Below are 17,834 nucleotides of genomic sequence, written 5' to 3'. Positions count from 1 at the left end.
GCCGGTAGAATCGTGCACGAGAGTGGCCTGAGGGAGTTAGTAAACCAGTCAGTGATTGGTGACTCTCTTAACCCATTACGTGCCTGACATCGTGAAGGGGAAATCGTGTATGCAGAGAGCAATGCTTGGTGAGTGTGCCTAGTCCAGCCACACCTGGCGTTCTCCTGGGAGTGTGCGATTTACCCAGATGGAAGAAGCGCGCTAAGAGATGCGCTAAGAGCCCTTCAGGTAGTGGCACGTGTACGGTTAGATGTGAGTTGCATGCCTCCACGTGGCAGCATCTGAAAGGGGCGCGGCCAAGATAAAGGTGCACTCTGTGTCGTGAAAGGTACACACAGAAAACGCAGACACCCACGTCTTCACTGATTGTGGTACGTTTTCGCACAAAAGCATAACAGAATTCTGACACACGCAGAGAATAGCGTAGCAGAATTCTGTTAGGCACAGACACAGAGAGAGAATAAAAAGAGAGAATCAGAGAGAGATAGACACACATTATTTTTTTTGGTGATTATGTGACCTAACTTGAGCGTCGGAGTTCAAACGGCCGCCAGAGGCGCTGTCTGTGTGTTTTGCAGGTTGCGTTTGAAGTTCCTGGAGAAGGTTCTACGAGCACTCTTGCGGATAGCACAGTTGCATAGGCGGGGTAAGGAAGCGACAAAGCGATTCCTCCACGTTGGAGTTGGCGACAGGATCATTTGGTGCCCACCGTGGGGCCCATGTGAATCGTGGTCCCTAGGGGTGGCAAAACGGGGCGGGCCGCGCGGGCCGGTCCGCAGCCCGCACCAAAAAACGCGGGGCGGGTTCCCTTTTCTGACCCGCCAACCCACTTAAGCCCGCCCCGCATAACCCGTGGCCCGTGCGGGCTTACGACGGGGCGGGGCGGGCTGACCCGCCAACCCGCTTATGTGAAAACTGATTTGTGTTGTGCATGTGCTGCTCTGCTGGTGCCCTTTTTTTTTCCCCCAAATTCATTCACACACATTCAATTTTAAACCCTAAAAAATACAATCAACAAGCATCTGCAACCGCAAAGCTGCCGTCGTGCCTCTCTTCCTCCACGAACACCACTGTTTGTTTTCGCCGTCCTCCACCGCCCCGCCAGTCGCTGCCATTCTTCCTCCACGAACACCACTGTTTCCGCCGTCCTCTACCGCCAGTCGCTGCCATTCTTCCTCCACGAACACCACTGCTTTCGCCGTCCTCCACCGCCAGTCGCTGCCATTCTTCCTCCACGAACACCACCGTTAGTTTTCGTCGTCCTCCACCGGCAACACCAATCTGCGACCGTCGCCCTCCACCACTGTCAATTTTCGTCGTCCTCCATCGCCAACACCAATCTGCGACTATCGCCCTCCACCACCGTCTTCCTCCAGGTTCTATCTCTTCCTCCTTAACCTTCCACCATCTGCAACTGCCATTTTTACTCATGAGAATTTTTTTTTTCCATTACTTTTTTTCTGCAGTTTTAGGATTTTAGTCATTCAAGATTTGTGGAGCAACAACTTGTTTGTATTTGTACCGTCCCGTATCAGGGCGTTGACTAAGTCAAGGTCAAAGTCAACGACTGGAAGGTCAAAGTCAGCTCAAGGTGTCGCCCAGGTGTAGGGACGCCAAGAGGAAGCGTCGCCAAGGCAGGACAAGGTGTCGCTAAAGCACGGCGTCTCCTAGGTGGAGGCGTCGCCTAGGTGAAGGCGTCGCCTCGGTGAAGGCGTCGTCCAGGTGAAGGCGTCGCCTAGGTGAAGGCGTCGCCCAGGTGAGGGCGTCGCCAGATCGAACAGTGTAAAAGCGAGGCAATCACGGTATGGTTCCCCGATACCCATGGGTAGGAAAAACCATGGAGGGAGCGACGCCGTGTGAAAGCCTCAGGTCCCGATATCTCGGGAAAGTGATAAAGAGAAGGAAAAGGTGGCTTCAAGGCCATAGTGATAGTACCAATGAAGGGCAGCCTGACTCGCGAAGTACCCCTGCTGCCCCAGAGACGCCTTCGGGATAGATACGACCCAAGAGGAAGGTCACGCCCAGGATAACCGGGTGCAGGGTGTGAGAGGAAGGCAGATACGCTCTCAGAGTAAGTGGCTAGATACTTGGGGGGCATGAGTTGGCACCCAAAAAGCCACCCCTAGCGCAGTAGCACTCCCAAGCAGGAGGACCCACACGTAGAAACGTCCCCAGATGGGCAGAAACACCCCCAGATGGGGTCAAGGCGTCGTGAGGCCCTCCACGTGTATGACAGCAATGCCGGAATGGAAACACCCTCTAGTCAGGTGCCAGGTAATTAAAGATATTCAACACAGTTTCCCTTTTTGGCATTCAGGTACTATTATGGCTCCCAAGCGTTTCAACGTCTTAAATGCGCTACGTTTCATAATTAAGCGCTTTAATGAGCGCGTTACGTTTGAGTTTAAAAGCGCTTTAAGGTGCTTTAAATGCTGGGGGGCAGTTTAAATAGCGGAGAGAATGTCGGAAAGAGGGTTGGAACCTTTGGCAAATTTACGAGAAACTCTCTGGTTGCTTGCCCGTGCTTGAGGATTACGTACAAGTGACTGGAGAATATTTTTGCCTGAAGGGGACAACACACACACATATACACAGTTCTTTTACCACCCTTCAGAGTGCCACACGCGGTGCTCAGATACGTGGGTGGACAGTTTTTGGTGTTTCTTGCTGGCTGACTTGAGCGTCGGAGTGCAAACGGCCGCTAGGGCGCCACTCTGCCCTCTTTTTGCAGGAAATTTGCAGGCATTCAGTGGGAAGGAGTCCTTAGCTGACGATTGAGGCCATGCACGAAGACGTCCCGGTCAACCGGACGGAACAGTATTTGTTATCGTATTGGCTTTGTAGGTGACAACTTTCTGCTTTGGGGTAATTTTTAAATTCTACATCATGTTGGTTATGTTGCATTTATCTCTTTGTATCTATGGTTATATTTAGATAGGTTCTTATGTTTATGCTATTAATTAATCAGGATCTTAATTTTGAAATTGGAATGGCTGAAGAAGAGGATATTAATATTCCCGAATGTGAAAATGAAATTGAGAAAGATGATTTTGAAAATCAATCTGAAACTGTTGAAGGTGACAAAAAGAAAAGGGATAAGACTACCACCTCTGATTGTTGGAAGTACTTTACTAAGATTGGGGTGGATAAAGATGGAAAAGAAAGGGCAATGTGCAATAGTTGCAATAGAATATATCTAACTGGTGGAAGAAAATATGGCACTTCTCATTTAAATCGTCATATTATGAAATGTGATAAAAGAAAAACTGAAGATGTGGGTCAAATGATTTTAGATATGCAGGGAAAGTTGAAAGGAAAAAAGATAGATCAAGTTGTTCATCGTGAATTGTTGTCTAATCTAGTTATTAGACATAATTTGCCTTATAAATTTGTTGAGTATCCCGAACTTAGGACTTGGATAAGCTACTTGTGTCCTGATGCAATTATGATTTCTAGGAACACTGTTAAGGCTGATATTGGGAGAATGTATATAAAAGAAAAGACAGTGCTTAAGGAATTGCTTGTTTCTATTCCTAGTAGGATATGCTTAACTTCTGATTTATGGACATCTATTAATACTGAAGGTTTCATATCATTGACTGCTCATTTTGTTGACCTAAATTGGAAGTTAAATAGCAAGCTACTCAACTTTTGTCATATGCCGCCCCCCCATACAGGTTTTGAGTTGTCTAAGAAAATTTATGATTTTTTACAAGATTGGGGATTAGAGAAAAAAATATTTTCTATCACTTTGGATAATGTTTCTACTAATGATGTTCTCCAAAATACTCTAAGAAGCCAACTTCTTTTACAAAACGGTTTGATATGTGGTGGTGAATTCTTTCATGTTCGTTGTTGTGCACATATATTAAATTTAATTTTTCAAGAAGGACTAAAGGTGCTTGGTGAGGCTTTGAACCAAATTAGAAATAGCATCAAATATGTGAGGGGTTCAGAGAGTAGAATGGTGAAATTCAAACAATGTCTGGAAAAGTTTAGTGATATTGATGCATCATGTGGTTTGTGTCTTGATGTCCCTACAAGGTGGAACTCAACTTACTTGATGCTTCAAAGTGCTCTTAAATATCAACGTGTTTTTGGAAGTTTGCACTTGGTTGATGAATCTTATAAATATTGCCCTTCAGAGGAAGATTGGCAGAGAGCAGAAAAAATTTGTAAGTTCTTGTTACCCTTTTATGATATCACTACCTTGATTTCTGCTACAAGTTAGCCAACTTCCAACTTGTATTTTTTACAAGTTTGGAAAATTCAAAGCTTGTTGATAGAAAATGTGAAAGATGAAGATGCACTAATTAAGAATATGGCTGAATTGATGATAGTCAAATTTTAAAAATATTGGGATGAATATAGTGTTGTACTTGCATTTGGTGCAATTTTAGACCCAAGGATGAAGTTAGAAACATTGAGTTTTTGCTTTGAAAAAATTGATTCATTGACTTGGGAGTTGAAATTGGAAAACATCAAGCAAAAATTATACAAACTTTTTGCCGAATATTCTAGCAAAGGTTTGAGAGCAACAACATCAAATACTCTAAAGTGTAAGCAAGGACAATCTTCATCCCCATCTACTTCTAAACCAAGTCTTTTTTATGTAAGTTGCTTACTTGAATGTACTTCAGTTCATTTTTTAGTTTTTGTTGTACTTGCCCCATGTTACTAACTTATTACATCTATAATAGGAATTAAAAATGCGCAAGCTTCAAGTAGCTAATCAAAGTGGAAAAACACAACTTGACACTTATTTGAATGAGCCAACTTTGGATTTTGATTTTTTGGAGCATATGGATATGTTAGAGTGGTGGAAAAATAATAGTCAACGTTTTTCGGATCTTGCTTTAATGGCTAGAGATTTGTTGAGTATTCCTATAACCACAATTGCATCAGAATCTGCATTTAGCATTGGTTCTCGAATTCTTAACAAGTATAGGAATTCTCTTTTGCCTGAAAATGTGGAAGCAATTATTTGTACTTCTAGTTGGAAGCATGGATTTTCTGAAGGTAATTTATTTATTTTAACCAATTCTATTGTTATTGTATTATTTTTGGAAGCATGGATTTTTTGAGGGTAAATTCATTCTTTCATTGTCATTGTTCAAATGTATGCAGATGATGGAAAAGATTATAATTATCAAAAAGTAGAAGATGAAAGCTCTTCTAAGGTTGCATCTAATGTTCTTGAAGTGGAAGAAGATGACATAATAGCAACTGCATAACAAGTGTTTGATGTGATAACTGCTCTTGATTGTTAATTGTTGCTTATTTATTCAGTGTTGTTTTTGAGTTCATCAAATCTCTTGTAAACTATTGATGATGTGTATTTGTTTTTTGGCCACCTTATACAATCAATTTCAGAATTTGTGAGGTGTATTTGTTTGTCATACTTTCTAGTACACCGCATGTTGGATTAATTCATAATTTCATATTACATCTATATATAATATTTTATTTATAAAAGTTATGCGGGCCAGCCCGCAAGCCCGCGGGCCAGCCCGCATGCGGGGCGGGTCACGAAAACTGGCCCGCATTATTTTTGCGGGGCGGGCCAACCCGGCCCGCATTTTGCGGGCCTATGCGGGGCGGGCCAAAGCGGGGCGGGCCAGCCCGCTTTGCCACCCCTAGTGGTCCCATCCACACCAAAGTTTCTGAATTTTCTCAAAGTTTTGCTGAGTTTTTGCTGAGAAAATGAGGAGAACAAGACAAACATCACCTGCGCCATCTGCTGAGGAAGGAGCTGTGACAATGGCGTAGGTCCTGGAGATGATGCGTGCGCTGCAGGACAGTGTCTCAGCGTCGAGAGTTGAACAAGAGAAGATGCAGGCGGAGTTGGCTGCATCGCAGAGTAGGAATGATGAGCTGAATCGCGTTAATGAGGAGCTGAGAAGGACGTTACAGACGTAGAAGGAACGCGCAGTTGGAGAAGGGATGTCAATGCCACCATCGCCTCCGAGAGCGTTCCCTATGCCATTCTCCCCTGAAATCATGCAAACCATGGTACCTCCCAACCTAGTGGGAGTGAAGGCGTCGTTCACAGGGGTAGAAGATCCAGAAGCGCATCTGACGGCGTTCCACACTCAGATGATGTTGTCTGGGGGCTCAGATGCCGTGTATTGCAAGATGTTCATGAGTACACTGAGTGGAATCGCCATGGAATGGTTCGTGAGTCTGCCAGAGGGTCATATCACGTCCTTCCATCAGTTTTCGAAGCTTTTCACTGAGCAGTACATCGTTAACAGAGCACCTTCAGTGGTGTCGTACGATCTGTTCGATGTACGCCAATATCAAGGTGAGTCGCTGAAAGACTACCTCAACCGCTTCGGAGCACAAGTGGTTAGATTGCCCAGCAAGGACGAGGATATGTTGGTGCATGCGTTTAAAAAGGGAGTGCTGCCTGGTCCCTTCAGTGAGTCGCTCATCAGTAGCCATCCCAGCACCTTTGCAGAGATCCGGCGACGCGCGGTGGCACACATAGTGGCAGAGACAGAGGTTTCTGAGAAAAGAGGAAGTGTTGCACCGCTGAAGCCGCGTGGAGGACAGGGGAAGCAACAACATCACACGAGGGTGCATGAGGCAAAGGAGGGAAAGAAGGTGCAGGGGAAACCTTGCCCTTATGCACCCAGGAAGGACCAGGGCAGGGGGCGTGCAAGGGAGAATAATGCACCCCTAAGATACGATTTCATGGTAGGGTTGGCGGATCTGATCGCCCTTCCTGCCATAGCCGCGAGACTCCGAGTACCAGAGGAGACAGACAAGGTACTAGGGAGGAAAAAGAACGAGTGGTGTGAGTTTCACCAAGCCTTTGGTCACACACTCCACTCCTGCTTGGCGTTGGGACACCAGCTGGCGGAGTTGGTGAAGTCTGGGTTCCTGGCAGATTACCTGCGGGAGGCGTAGGGTGATCGCGCATCGGGGGCCCAGGCAGGAGAACAGCAGCATGAAATCCCTGTGCATGGGGAGGTGCAGACGATTGCGGGGGGCTTCTCCGGTGGGGGATGCACCGCATCACAAAGAAGAAGGTATGCTCGATCGGTAATGGCCGTGGACTCGGTGGACGAGGGCCATTTCCCCGAGGTAGATATCACTTTCAAGAAAGCTGATCTACGGGACGTTATACCGCACGACAACGATCCTGTGGTCATCTCCCTCATCACAGCAGGAAGGAGAGTGCACAGAGTGCTCGTGGACCAAGGGAGATCGGCAGACGTCATGTTCTGGCCGATGTTCAACAAGTTGCAGCTGTCCCCCGATCAACTAAGGCCGTATACCGGATGTCTTTACGGCTTTGCAGGGGATCAGGTAGAGGTGCGGGGGTACATTGAGCTGAGGACGACGTTCACCGATGGAAAAACAGCCCGCACCGAAAAGATAAGGTACTTGGTGGTGAACGCCCCTTTTGCGTACAACATCTTGCTGGGAAGGCCAACACTCAATAGGTTGGGTGCTGTGCCATCGACGAGGCACATGAAGCTGAAGCTGCCGTCGATGGAGGGGACCGTAATAACCATCAAGTCAGATCAGGCTGAGGCTAGGCGCTGTTATATGAACAGCCTCAGACAGAAAAGGAGCATATGCCATGTCACCTCAACACCACCACCAGGTGTGCTCGAAGAGCGATCGGTGGTTAGGGGAACGCGTGGCGATCAGGAGATTGAGGCTGCTACGCTGGGGGGGCTCCCAGGTAGCTCAGGTGGAAGCAGAGGAGGTGATGGAGATCAAGCCCAAGAGAACATGGAGGCCACTCATCAAGCTCAAGAAGAGGTGGAGGCACAAATGGAAGACGCCCATGGAGGTCAAAGTCCACCTCAAAGGCTTACAAGAAGCATGTTCAAAGCCTTGGGAGCTAGAGGACATTTATTTTCTCTTTTTGTAGTGTCTTTAGTTGAAGGTGCTTAGAGGGAAACCTTAGAAACCTCTTTTGTTATAGCATCTTTTAGGTTTTAAATAGGACCTTTAGGGGGGTGTATTAGTAGATAGGTGTAGGAGTAGAATAGGGGGTGCCAAAGTGAAGGAAGGGATCACACCTTCCTTGCTTAGGCAATTAGCGCCGGTTCTAGTGGCCTTTGGAGGGAATTTTTGAATTGTTTAGCTTTCATTTTTCAGCACCTTAGGCTATAAATAGAGGTGCCTTCCTTGTAAATTTCAGATTTGAATTTTATCTAAAGAAACTATACTCAAAATTGGAGTGAGCATTTGGAGAGCTTTGAGCTTCTTCTCTAGTCTTATCTTGAAGGACCATGGTTTCCTCAAGTGGCGACTTCCACACTCATCTAGGAGCATCCATTCTTCTAGTGGCGTGATCATCCAACCATTCCTCCATCTTCATGAGCATTCTCTTCTCCTTCCTTTCTTCTTCTTCAATTTGTTCTTATTGCCTTGAGTTTTGAGTTGTTTTTGTTTCGGTTCCTTTAATTTTCCAGCACCTATTTTCTGTTTAGTTTTTAAATTCTGTTCGGTTCTTTTGTTTTGAAGTTCAATTCTGTTCGGTTTGTTCTTTTCCTTCTCCTTTGTTGATTCAATTTGACAATATTTGGTTCATCCAAATGAGTTTGGGATTTGGTACTTGTTTTGGTGAGTTCTTGATCTTAGAACTATGATCCAACTTCTAAGAAAGTGCCTCTACATTTTCCAGCTCAAGGTGATTCCTCAAAGTGTCAAGAATCTTGTTCTATGTGGCTATTGGAATCACATCATGTGTTATCATGAGTCTTAGGTTCATTCTTGTTAATTGTTGAGTTGTGTGCACTTTAATTTCAAGAGCTTTTTAATTTCTTGCAATTTAAGTTTCTGTTTTAGAATTTTAATTGAGTATTCTTGCTGTTTTTCTTTTGCTCCAAGTGTTTGTGGAAAGGTTTATGGCACTCATAATTCTTATGAGTATGGTTGCTCTTTTGGAATGGCATTATCCTTCCTAGAGTTTACCTTAAGCTTCCTTTCACTTGTTACAATTTGTGATGTGTCTTTTAATTTTTGAATCATGTCAAGTTTTGTCTTAGTCATGTTATTCCATATATGTCATTACTTCTAGTAGTACTTTTATTGTTTTGATTGTTTCTTGCTTTGGTGTCATATAATTTTCTGAATTGATGTTGATCCTTTGTGCATTTTCTTTTTAGATTTGAGTTCATACTTGTATTCTAGACCTATACAAGTTCCAATACATCATTTTCTATTATGTCTTTGCTAGTTCATCATTCTGTTTTTTTATTCCTATTAGGATTCCTCTGTTTCTGAAAAAAGTGCTTACTGTTTTTCCTTATTGCAACTGATTTACGTACTGTAAAATTCTGAAATTCTGGATTTGAGATATTCAAAGTGTTAGAAAAGAATAGAAAAAAGAATCATTCAAAAATATGAAGTACACAAAAAATGATAAATAAAATAAAAAAAGTGTACATTCCTGCCGAAAAAAATACGGTAATCTGGCAGTGATTTTAAAAAATTTATTTCTCTCAATTGGCTTACTGTTTTTAATTGATTCCAGTGCCATTTTTGAGTTAACATCTTGAAGTTTCTGTGGTATAAATTTCATAATCCAGTTCGCTCTACAACGTTCCAGTTAAATCAGTGAATATCAAACACAGTTTGCATTAAAAAAATTTTTCCAGTAGCTAAATTTTTTTTGTTTTCTTCATCTACTCTAGTGCTTTTCCTTAGGTATTCTTTTGTGTGCCTACTTTTCTCATTGAGTTCTTTATTTTCTTGATTGTCTTTCATTCTTACTCTTTGAGTTTGTCTTACACATAGTTTTCCTTTTGCAATTACCTTTCCTTGCTTATACCTTTTCTTGTTTGTCTTTATTGTTTCATTGGTTTTGTGGTGGTTTGCTCTTAAGATTGGTGTGCTTGCTTTGACATATTTCATTTGAGGATTCCAAGGCCTCAAGATCAGATTGGTGCAAGAACATTATTTCTTTGAGAGTGATATCTTTTCAGCCTTAAATTCACTTCGGCAGTTTCAATTGGAAAGCTCACTGTTTTTGCTAATTTTTAACTTGTTTGCTGTTTTGTGTGTTTGCTGTTTTTTAATTACAAATGGCTGGATCTTCAAGTGATGCATCCTCCAAGCAGAATTCTCCTTCCAAAGCTTCAATTCTTGGTGAATTACATGAAGCTCAAAGAACAATTAGAAGGTTGGAAGAGAAATTGCAAAAGATGGAGGTCAAACAAACTAGACCATCTCCTTCTATCCATGATGGACATCATTCTCATAGACCATCTTCAAGAGCTTCTTCAAATGATGTTGGCCGTGAAGATGAGCATAGGAGAAGGAGACCTCCACCCCAAGTCCATGGACAAAGACATCATCACCAAGGGGAAAGAATTCACTACGGCAATGGCTTCTACCATGATGCAAAGTCCAAGCTTCCTTCGGTCAAACTACCTTGTTTTAATGGTTCTAGTGATCCAAATGTGTATTTAGATTGGGAGGCTAAGTGTGAACAAATTTTTGAGATCCATGAGATCCAAGATGAGCATAAGCTCAAGCTAGCCACCCTAGAGTTTTGTGATTATGCCATGAAATGGTGGCATGGGATTGTAAAGGACATTATCTATCACAAGGGTCCTCCCGTGGACTCTTGGAACTCTTTAAAGGATCATATGCGCGCTAGGTTTGTGCCCCCACATTTTAGGAAAGACCTCATGTTGAGACTCCAACGGTTTCAACAAGGCACGCTAAATGTGGATGAATATTATAAGGAGCTTGAGACGCTTGTGCTTAAAATTGAATTAGAAGAAAGTGAAGAAGCCATGGTTGCTAGGTTTGTGAGTGGTCTTAGGAAGGATATCCAAGACATTGTTGAGTTACAAGAGTATTCATCATTGGGCTCTTTAGTTCATCTTGCAATGAAGGTGGAAGCCCAACTTGCTAAGAAAAACTCTTTTAAAAATGCTTCCAATAATGGATACTACTCCAAGTCTTGGAGAAACAAAACTTCTTTTTCAAAACATCCTTCCAAAGATTCTTCTTTCAAACCCAAGGAATCTAAGCCATCAACATCTAGACCTAAGTCTCCCACTAGAACATCTAACACTAAATGCTTTAAATGTATGGGTTATGGTCATATTGCTGCAAATTGTCCTTCAAAACGAAGTATGTACATGCATGAGGGCATTGTAGTTAGTGAGCATGATTCGGATTCTTCAAAGCATTCATTGCATTCTCATGCATCTAGTGAGGAAGAGAGTGAATGTCCACTTGAAGGGGACTTGTTAGTTGTGAGAAGACTTCTTGGACAAGTTTCACAACCTTTTGATGAAAGTCAAAGGGAAAATATTTTCCATACAAGATGTCTTATTCAAAACAACATTTGTTCCTTGATAGTGGATGGGGGTAGTTGTGCAAATGTGGCTAGTACAAGAGTAGTAGATAAGCTTGGATTGCCTACTATCTCTCATACAAAGCCCTACAAATTACAATGGCTTAGTGAAGTAGGAGAAATAATTGTTAATAAACAAGTCCTCATCCATTTCTCCATTGGAAAATACAAAGATGAGGTATTATGTGATGTTGTGCCCATGGAAGCCACTCATGTTCTTTTCCATAGCCTATTTTAGTGAGAAATTGAAGGGAAGTCATCTCAACTATTCCACCTATGATAAGGAATTATATGCACTTGTTAGGGCTTTGTTTACTTGGCAACACTATCTTTTTCCCAAAGAGTTTGTGATACATAGTGATCATGAATCTCTTAAATATTTGAAAAGCCAAAACAAACTTAACAAGAGGCATGCTAAGTGGGTGGAATTCATTGAGCAATTTCCTTATGTGATCAAACACAAGCAAGGCAAAATAAATATTGTGGCGGATGCTCTTTCTAGAAGATACACCTTGCTAAATCTTTTAACCTCTCAATATCTTGGTTTTGATCACATTAAGGAACTTTATCATGATGACCTTGATTTTTCTCTCCTCTATCAAGAGTGTCTTAAGGGAGGACACAAAGATTTTTTTATTCAAGATGGCTTTCTTTTTAAAGGAAAACGTCTTTGTGTTCCCCAATGCTCTATTAGATTATCTCTTGTTAGAGAAGCTCATGAGGGGGGCTTAATGGGACATTTTGGGGTTGCTAAAACTTTGGATGTGTTGCATGAACATTTCTTTTGGCCTCATATGCATAAACATGTTCATAGTTTGTGTGATAAATGCATAGCTTGCCGCAAAGCTAAATCTAAAATGCATCCCCATGGTCTTTATACTCCTCTTCCTATCCCTTCAATGCCTTGGGTAGATATATCTATGGATTTCATCTTAGGCTTACCCAAGACATCAAAGGGAAAGGACTCCATTTTTGTGGTAGTGGATCGTTTTTCAAAAATGGCTCACTTTATTCCTTGCCACAAAGTGGATGATGCATGCCACATTGCAAACCTCTTCTTCCAAGAAGTGGTTCGCTTGCATGGGATTCCTAGGTCTATAGTGTCCGATAGAGATCCTAAGTTCTTGAGTCACTTTTGGAAGACCTTGTGGGGCAAGCTTGGAACTAAGCTTTTATTTTCTACCACTTGCCACCCACAAACCGATGGTCAAACCGAGGTGGTAAATAGAACTTTGGGACAACTATTGAGATGCTTTATTTCGGGGAATCCTAGAGTGTGGGAGAATTTACTACCCCATGTTGAGTTTGCATATAACCGAGTAGTAAATTCTACCACCTCCCATTCTCCTTTTGAGGTGGTCTATGGGTTTAATCCCCTAACACCTCTTGATCTTCTTCCTATTCCCCTTCTTGACGATGTCTTGTGCAAAGATGGGGATGAAAAGGCTTCTTTTGTGAAAACTTTGCATAAAGACATCAAGAAGAGAATTGAGAAGAAGGTTGGCAAGTATGCTGAACTTGCCAATAAGAGGAGAAAAGCATTGTTGTTTGATGAGGGCGATTGGGTTTGGCTTCACTTGAGGAAGGATCGTTTTCCTACTCAAAGGAAGTCCAAACTAATGCCTCGAGGGGATGGACCTTTCCAAGTCCTCAAGAGGATTAATGACAATGCTTATGAGTTAGATATGCCTGATACATTCTTAGGTAGTCATACTTTTAATGTCAGCGATCTAACTCCTTTTTCTGTAGGTCTCCAGAATTCGTGGTCGAATTCTCTCCAACTCGGGGAGTATGATGGAGATCAAGCCCAAGAGAACATGGAGGCCACTCATCAAGCTCAAGAAGAGGTGGAGGCACAAATGGAAGACGCCCATGGAGGTCAAAGTCCACCTCAAAGGCTTACAAGAAGCATGTTCAAAGCCTTGGGAGCTAGAGGACATTTATTTTCTCTTTTTGTAGTGTCTTTAGTTGAAGGTGCTTAGAGGGAAACCTTAGAAACCTCTTTTGTTATAGCATCTTTTAGGTTTTAAATAGGACCTTTAGGGGGGTGTATTAGTAGATAGGTGTAGGAGTAGAATAGGGGGTGCCAAAGTGAAGGAAGGGATCACACCTTCCTTGCTTAGGCAATTAGCGCCGGTTCTAGTGGCCTTTGGAGGGAATTTTTGAATTGTTTAGCTTTCATTTTTCAGCACCTTAGGCTATAAATAGAGGTGCCTTCCTTGTAAATTTCAGATTTGAATTTTATCTAAAGAAACTATACTCAAAATTGGAGTGAGCATTTGGAGAGCTTTGAGCTTCTTCTCTAGTCTTATCTTGAAGGACCATGGTTTCCTCAAGTGGCGGCTTCCACACTCATCTAGGAGCATCCATTCTTCTAGTGGCGTGATCATCCAACCATTCCTCCATCTTCATGAGCATTCTCTTCTCCTTCCTTTCTTCTTCTTCAATTTGTTCTTATTGCCTTGAGTTTTGAGTTGTTTTTGTTTCGGTTCCTTTAATTTTCCAGCACCTATTTTCTGTTTAGTTTTTAAATTCTGTTCGGTTCTTTTGTTTTGAAGTTCAATTCTGTTCGGTTTGTTCTTTTCCTTCTCCTTTGTTGATTCAATTTGACAATATTTGGTTCATCCAAATGAGTTTGGGATTTGGTACTTGTTTTGGTGAGTTCTTGATCTTAGAACTATGATCCAACTTCTAAGAAAGTGCCTCTACATTTTCCAGCTCAAGGTGATTCCTCAAAGTGTCAAGAATCTTGTTCTATGTGGCTATTGGAATCACATCAGAAGGAGGGCATGATCACTCCTCGCGAGTCAGGGATCGCGAGGGCGGTCATCGCCAGCGAGAGAAGACCCCACCCAGCTGAGGGGTGGGTAGAAGTAGATATAAAGGGGAAAAAGTTCAAGTTGGGAGGATCGCTCGGCGAAGAAGAACGAGGGCTGATCGCCGGGGTGATCGAGAAGCACATGGGCGCGTTCGCATGGTCAGCATCTGACATGCCAGGAATCGACCCTGACTTCCTTTGCCATCGCCTGTCGATGGATCCTAAAGTCTGACCTGTGCGTCAGAGGCGAAGGAAGTTCAACGAAGAGAAGAGGAAAGTTATCCACAACGAAGCGCAAAAGCTCCTGGCCGCAGGGCACATCAGGGAGATCCAGTACCTAGAGTGGCTAGCGAACGTGGTACTGGTTCAGAAGCCAAACGGCAAGTGGAGGATGTGCGTGGACTTCCCTGACCTCAACAAGGCATGCCCCAAAGATTCCTACCCTCTACCCAGTATAGACGCTCTGGTGGATAGCGCATCAGGGGGAAGCTACTCAGTTTCTTGGATGCATTCTCAGGATACAACCAGATAAGAATGCACCCCAGGGATGAATGCAAGACAGCATTCATGACTGAACGGTCTTGCTACTGCTACAAGGTAATGCCGTTCGGGCTGAAGAATGCGGGGGCTACCTATCAGCGACTTATGGATAGGGTGCTCTCGCCTATGCTCAGAAGAAACGTGCATGCATATGTAGATGACATGGTGGTCACATCCCGAGAGAAGGAGCATCACGTGGCCGATCTGGAGGAATTATTCACCACCATCGCCAGGTACAGGTTGAAGCTCAACCCTGAGAAATGTATTTTCGGCGTGGAGCCAGGGAAGTTCTTGGGTTTCCTCCTGACAGAGCGTGGAATCGAGGCTAATCCAGAGAAATGCGCAGCAATCGTGGCAATGAGGAGTCCAACGACGGTGAAGGAGGTGCAACAACTCACCGGTCGGCTGGCAGCATTATCCCGGTTTATGTCCGCTGGAGGGGAGAAAGGTCATCCGTACTTCCAGTGTCTTAAGCGCAACAGCAGATTCCTCTGGACACAGGAGTGCGAGGAAGCCTTCATCAAGTTGAAGGAGTACCTGGCAAGCCCACCGGTCTTGCGTAAACCACAAGTGGGCACCCCTCTTCGTCTATACTTTGCTGTGACGGAGAGAGCAGTCAGTTCAGTCCTGGTGCAAGAGCAAGATCAGGTCCAGAGGCCTGTGTACTTTGTGAGTAAGGTACTGCAAGGCCCTGAAACAAGGTACCAAGCCCTCGAGAAGGCTGCCCTGACGGTAGTATTTTCAGCAAGAAGACTCAGGCATTATTTCCACAGCTTCACAGTGGTGGTAATGACAGATCTGCCCATCGAAAAGGTGCTAAAGAAACCAGACGTAGCGGGAAGGATGGTCAAGTGGGCGGTGGAATTGTCAGAGTTCGACATTCAGTACGAGCCCCGAGGACCGATAAAGGGGCAGGTGTTCGCCGACTTTGTGGTCAAGCTGTCGTCGGTCGCGACACCTTCAGAAGGGTTAGACTTCCGATGGGTATTATCAGTGGATGGCTCTTCCAATCAGCAGGGGAGCGGCGCTGGGATCATTTTGGAAGGCCCGAACGGAGTGCTGATCGAGCAGTCCCTCCGCTTTGCCTTCAAAGCTAGCAACAATCAGGCGGAGTATGAAGCCCTGATCGCAGCAATGTTGCTAGCAAGAGAAATGGGAGCAAGAAGTCTGGTTGCCAAGAGTGACTCTTTGCTAGTCACCGGGCAAGTTACAGGGGAGTTCCAGGCGAAAGATCCCCAGATGGCAGCTTACCTGGAATACGTACGGCTCCTGAAGACGTCCTTCACCGAGTTTGAACTAATTCATGTGCCGAGAGAGCAAAATGCCAGAGCAGACCTGCTTGCCAAGCTGGCCAGCTCAGGCAAGGGGGGAAAACAGAGGACCGTCATTCAGGAAACCTTGAAGGTACCGCGAGCGTTCGTGTCAGAAAACCAGGTACTTCAAGTGTACAATTCGAGGAGTTGAAGTCCATCCATAACCCATGGCCATTTCACACATGGGGAATCGACATCCTAGGACCCTTTCCCCTGGCGATAAGGCAGATGAAGTTCCTCATCGTGGCCATCGAGTATTTCACCAAGTGGGTGGAGGCAGAACCAGTCGCGCACATCACCGCACAGAAAGTCGAGCACTTTGTCTGGAAGAACATTGTCTGCCGTTTCGGAGTACCCAAGAGGCTGGTCTCCGACAATGGCACCCAGTTCACAAGTCATCAGCTAAGGAAGATGTGCGAGGAGTTAAAGATACAACAGGTTTTCGCCTCGGTGGAACACCCACAAACCAATGGGCAGGTGGAGTCAGCCAACCGAGTACTGCTCAGGGGGCTGAAGCGAAGACTAGAGAAAGCTAAAGGAAAATGGGCAGAGGAGGTCCCTAGAATCGTATGGTCCTACCATACCACTTCACAGTCCAGCACCCATGAGACACCCTTTAGCCTTGTCTACGGGACAGATGCTATGATTCCCGTGGAGATATAGGAGAGCTCCCCCAGGTTTTTGAATTTCATTGCCGAAGAATCCAACGAAGAGCGAAAGGTGAATCTCGACCTACTGGACGAAGTGCGAGAAGAAGCCAGAGTTAGTGCTGAAGCCGTCAAGAGAAGAGTAGAACGGAGGCACAACTCCAAGGTGAGGCTCAGGCGCTTCCAGGAAGGTGATCTGGTGATGAGAAAGGCGCATAAGAATGAGATGGAAAACAAGTTGTTTCCAAAGTGGACAGGTCCATACAGAGTGGTTGAGGCATTAGAGAATGGAGCTTATCGGCTGGAAACTCTGGAGGGAGGAGCAATCCCCAGAACGTGGAACGCCACCCACTTGAAATTTTATTTCAGTTAAGTTGTAAAGTAGTTGCGTTCTCGCGCTAAAGACACAATTAGTGTATAAAATGAAAACAGTTGAACAGATAAGGGGGCACTCTTTTCCCTAAGGAGGGTTTTTAACGAGGCCACCCAATGAAAAGATTATCAGCATATCAAGTGTGCGAGAGTTTTCGAGTTAAAATCCTCCTCGCCCCAGGCGCGAGTGTAGGTGATCGGTTAGGCCTTATTCGCCCTAGGCGCGAATATGGGCGCTAATCTAAGTCCTCCTCACCCCAGGTGTGACTGCAGGCGACTAGGGTTCGAAAAGCCAGGGGTGCTAGTAAGACCAAAAGAGGGAAAGGAAGGATTTCGACAAACGTCCTTACCCACTTGGCATATACCAATATTGGCCCAGTAAAGCCCTTAGTTTAAACCCTTCTCACCCCAGGAGTGATGAAGGGAAAGAACGACCCGATCCGCTCAAGGTTGATGACCTTGGGGAAGATAAGAGGGGCTATCGAGAAACACTCTTCTTCCCCCAAACAAGGCATCACTTCTGACGATCGATGTCAAAGTCCTCTATGCACTTAGCGCTAGAGCGACGAAGAAGCAAGGTGAAGACCGAAGAACGATGACTGATGAGTTGTCGGTGGATGCTAGTGCGTAGTGCCTTGTCGGAGGAAGCTTTTCCAAACAAGTTCTTACACAACAAGCCGAAGCAGCCAGGCTATGCCTAGTCAGTTGTCTAGCACGAAGCTATGCATAAGAACTGTTAAAGACAAAGCTAAGGGAGTAGTTAGTCGTGATCAAGGTAGAGGCCAAGATCAAAGAGTACAGATCGCGCT

The 17,834-nt window shown here is 44.4% G+C and overlaps 1 pseudogene; it reads left to right on the top strand.

The window, feature by feature from the left end:
* Nucleotides 1-2,989: 2,989 nt before the first annotated feature.
* Nucleotides 2,990-5,234, top strand: LOC150024855 (zinc finger BED domain-containing protein RICESLEEPER 2-like; annotated as a pseudogene).
* The last annotated feature ends 12,600 nt before the right edge of the window (nt 5,235-17,834 follow it).

Source organism: Phaseolus vulgaris, chromosome 9 (genome assembly GCF_051622355.1).
Source record: "Phaseolus vulgaris cultivar YP4 chromosome 9, ASM5162235v1, whole genome shotgun sequence".
Taxonomy (NCBI): domain Eukaryota; kingdom Viridiplantae; phylum Streptophyta; class Magnoliopsida; order Fabales; family Fabaceae; genus Phaseolus; species Phaseolus vulgaris.
Note: the sequence above shows the minus strand (reverse complement) of the source record. Positions and strands in the feature narration are given on the sequence as shown.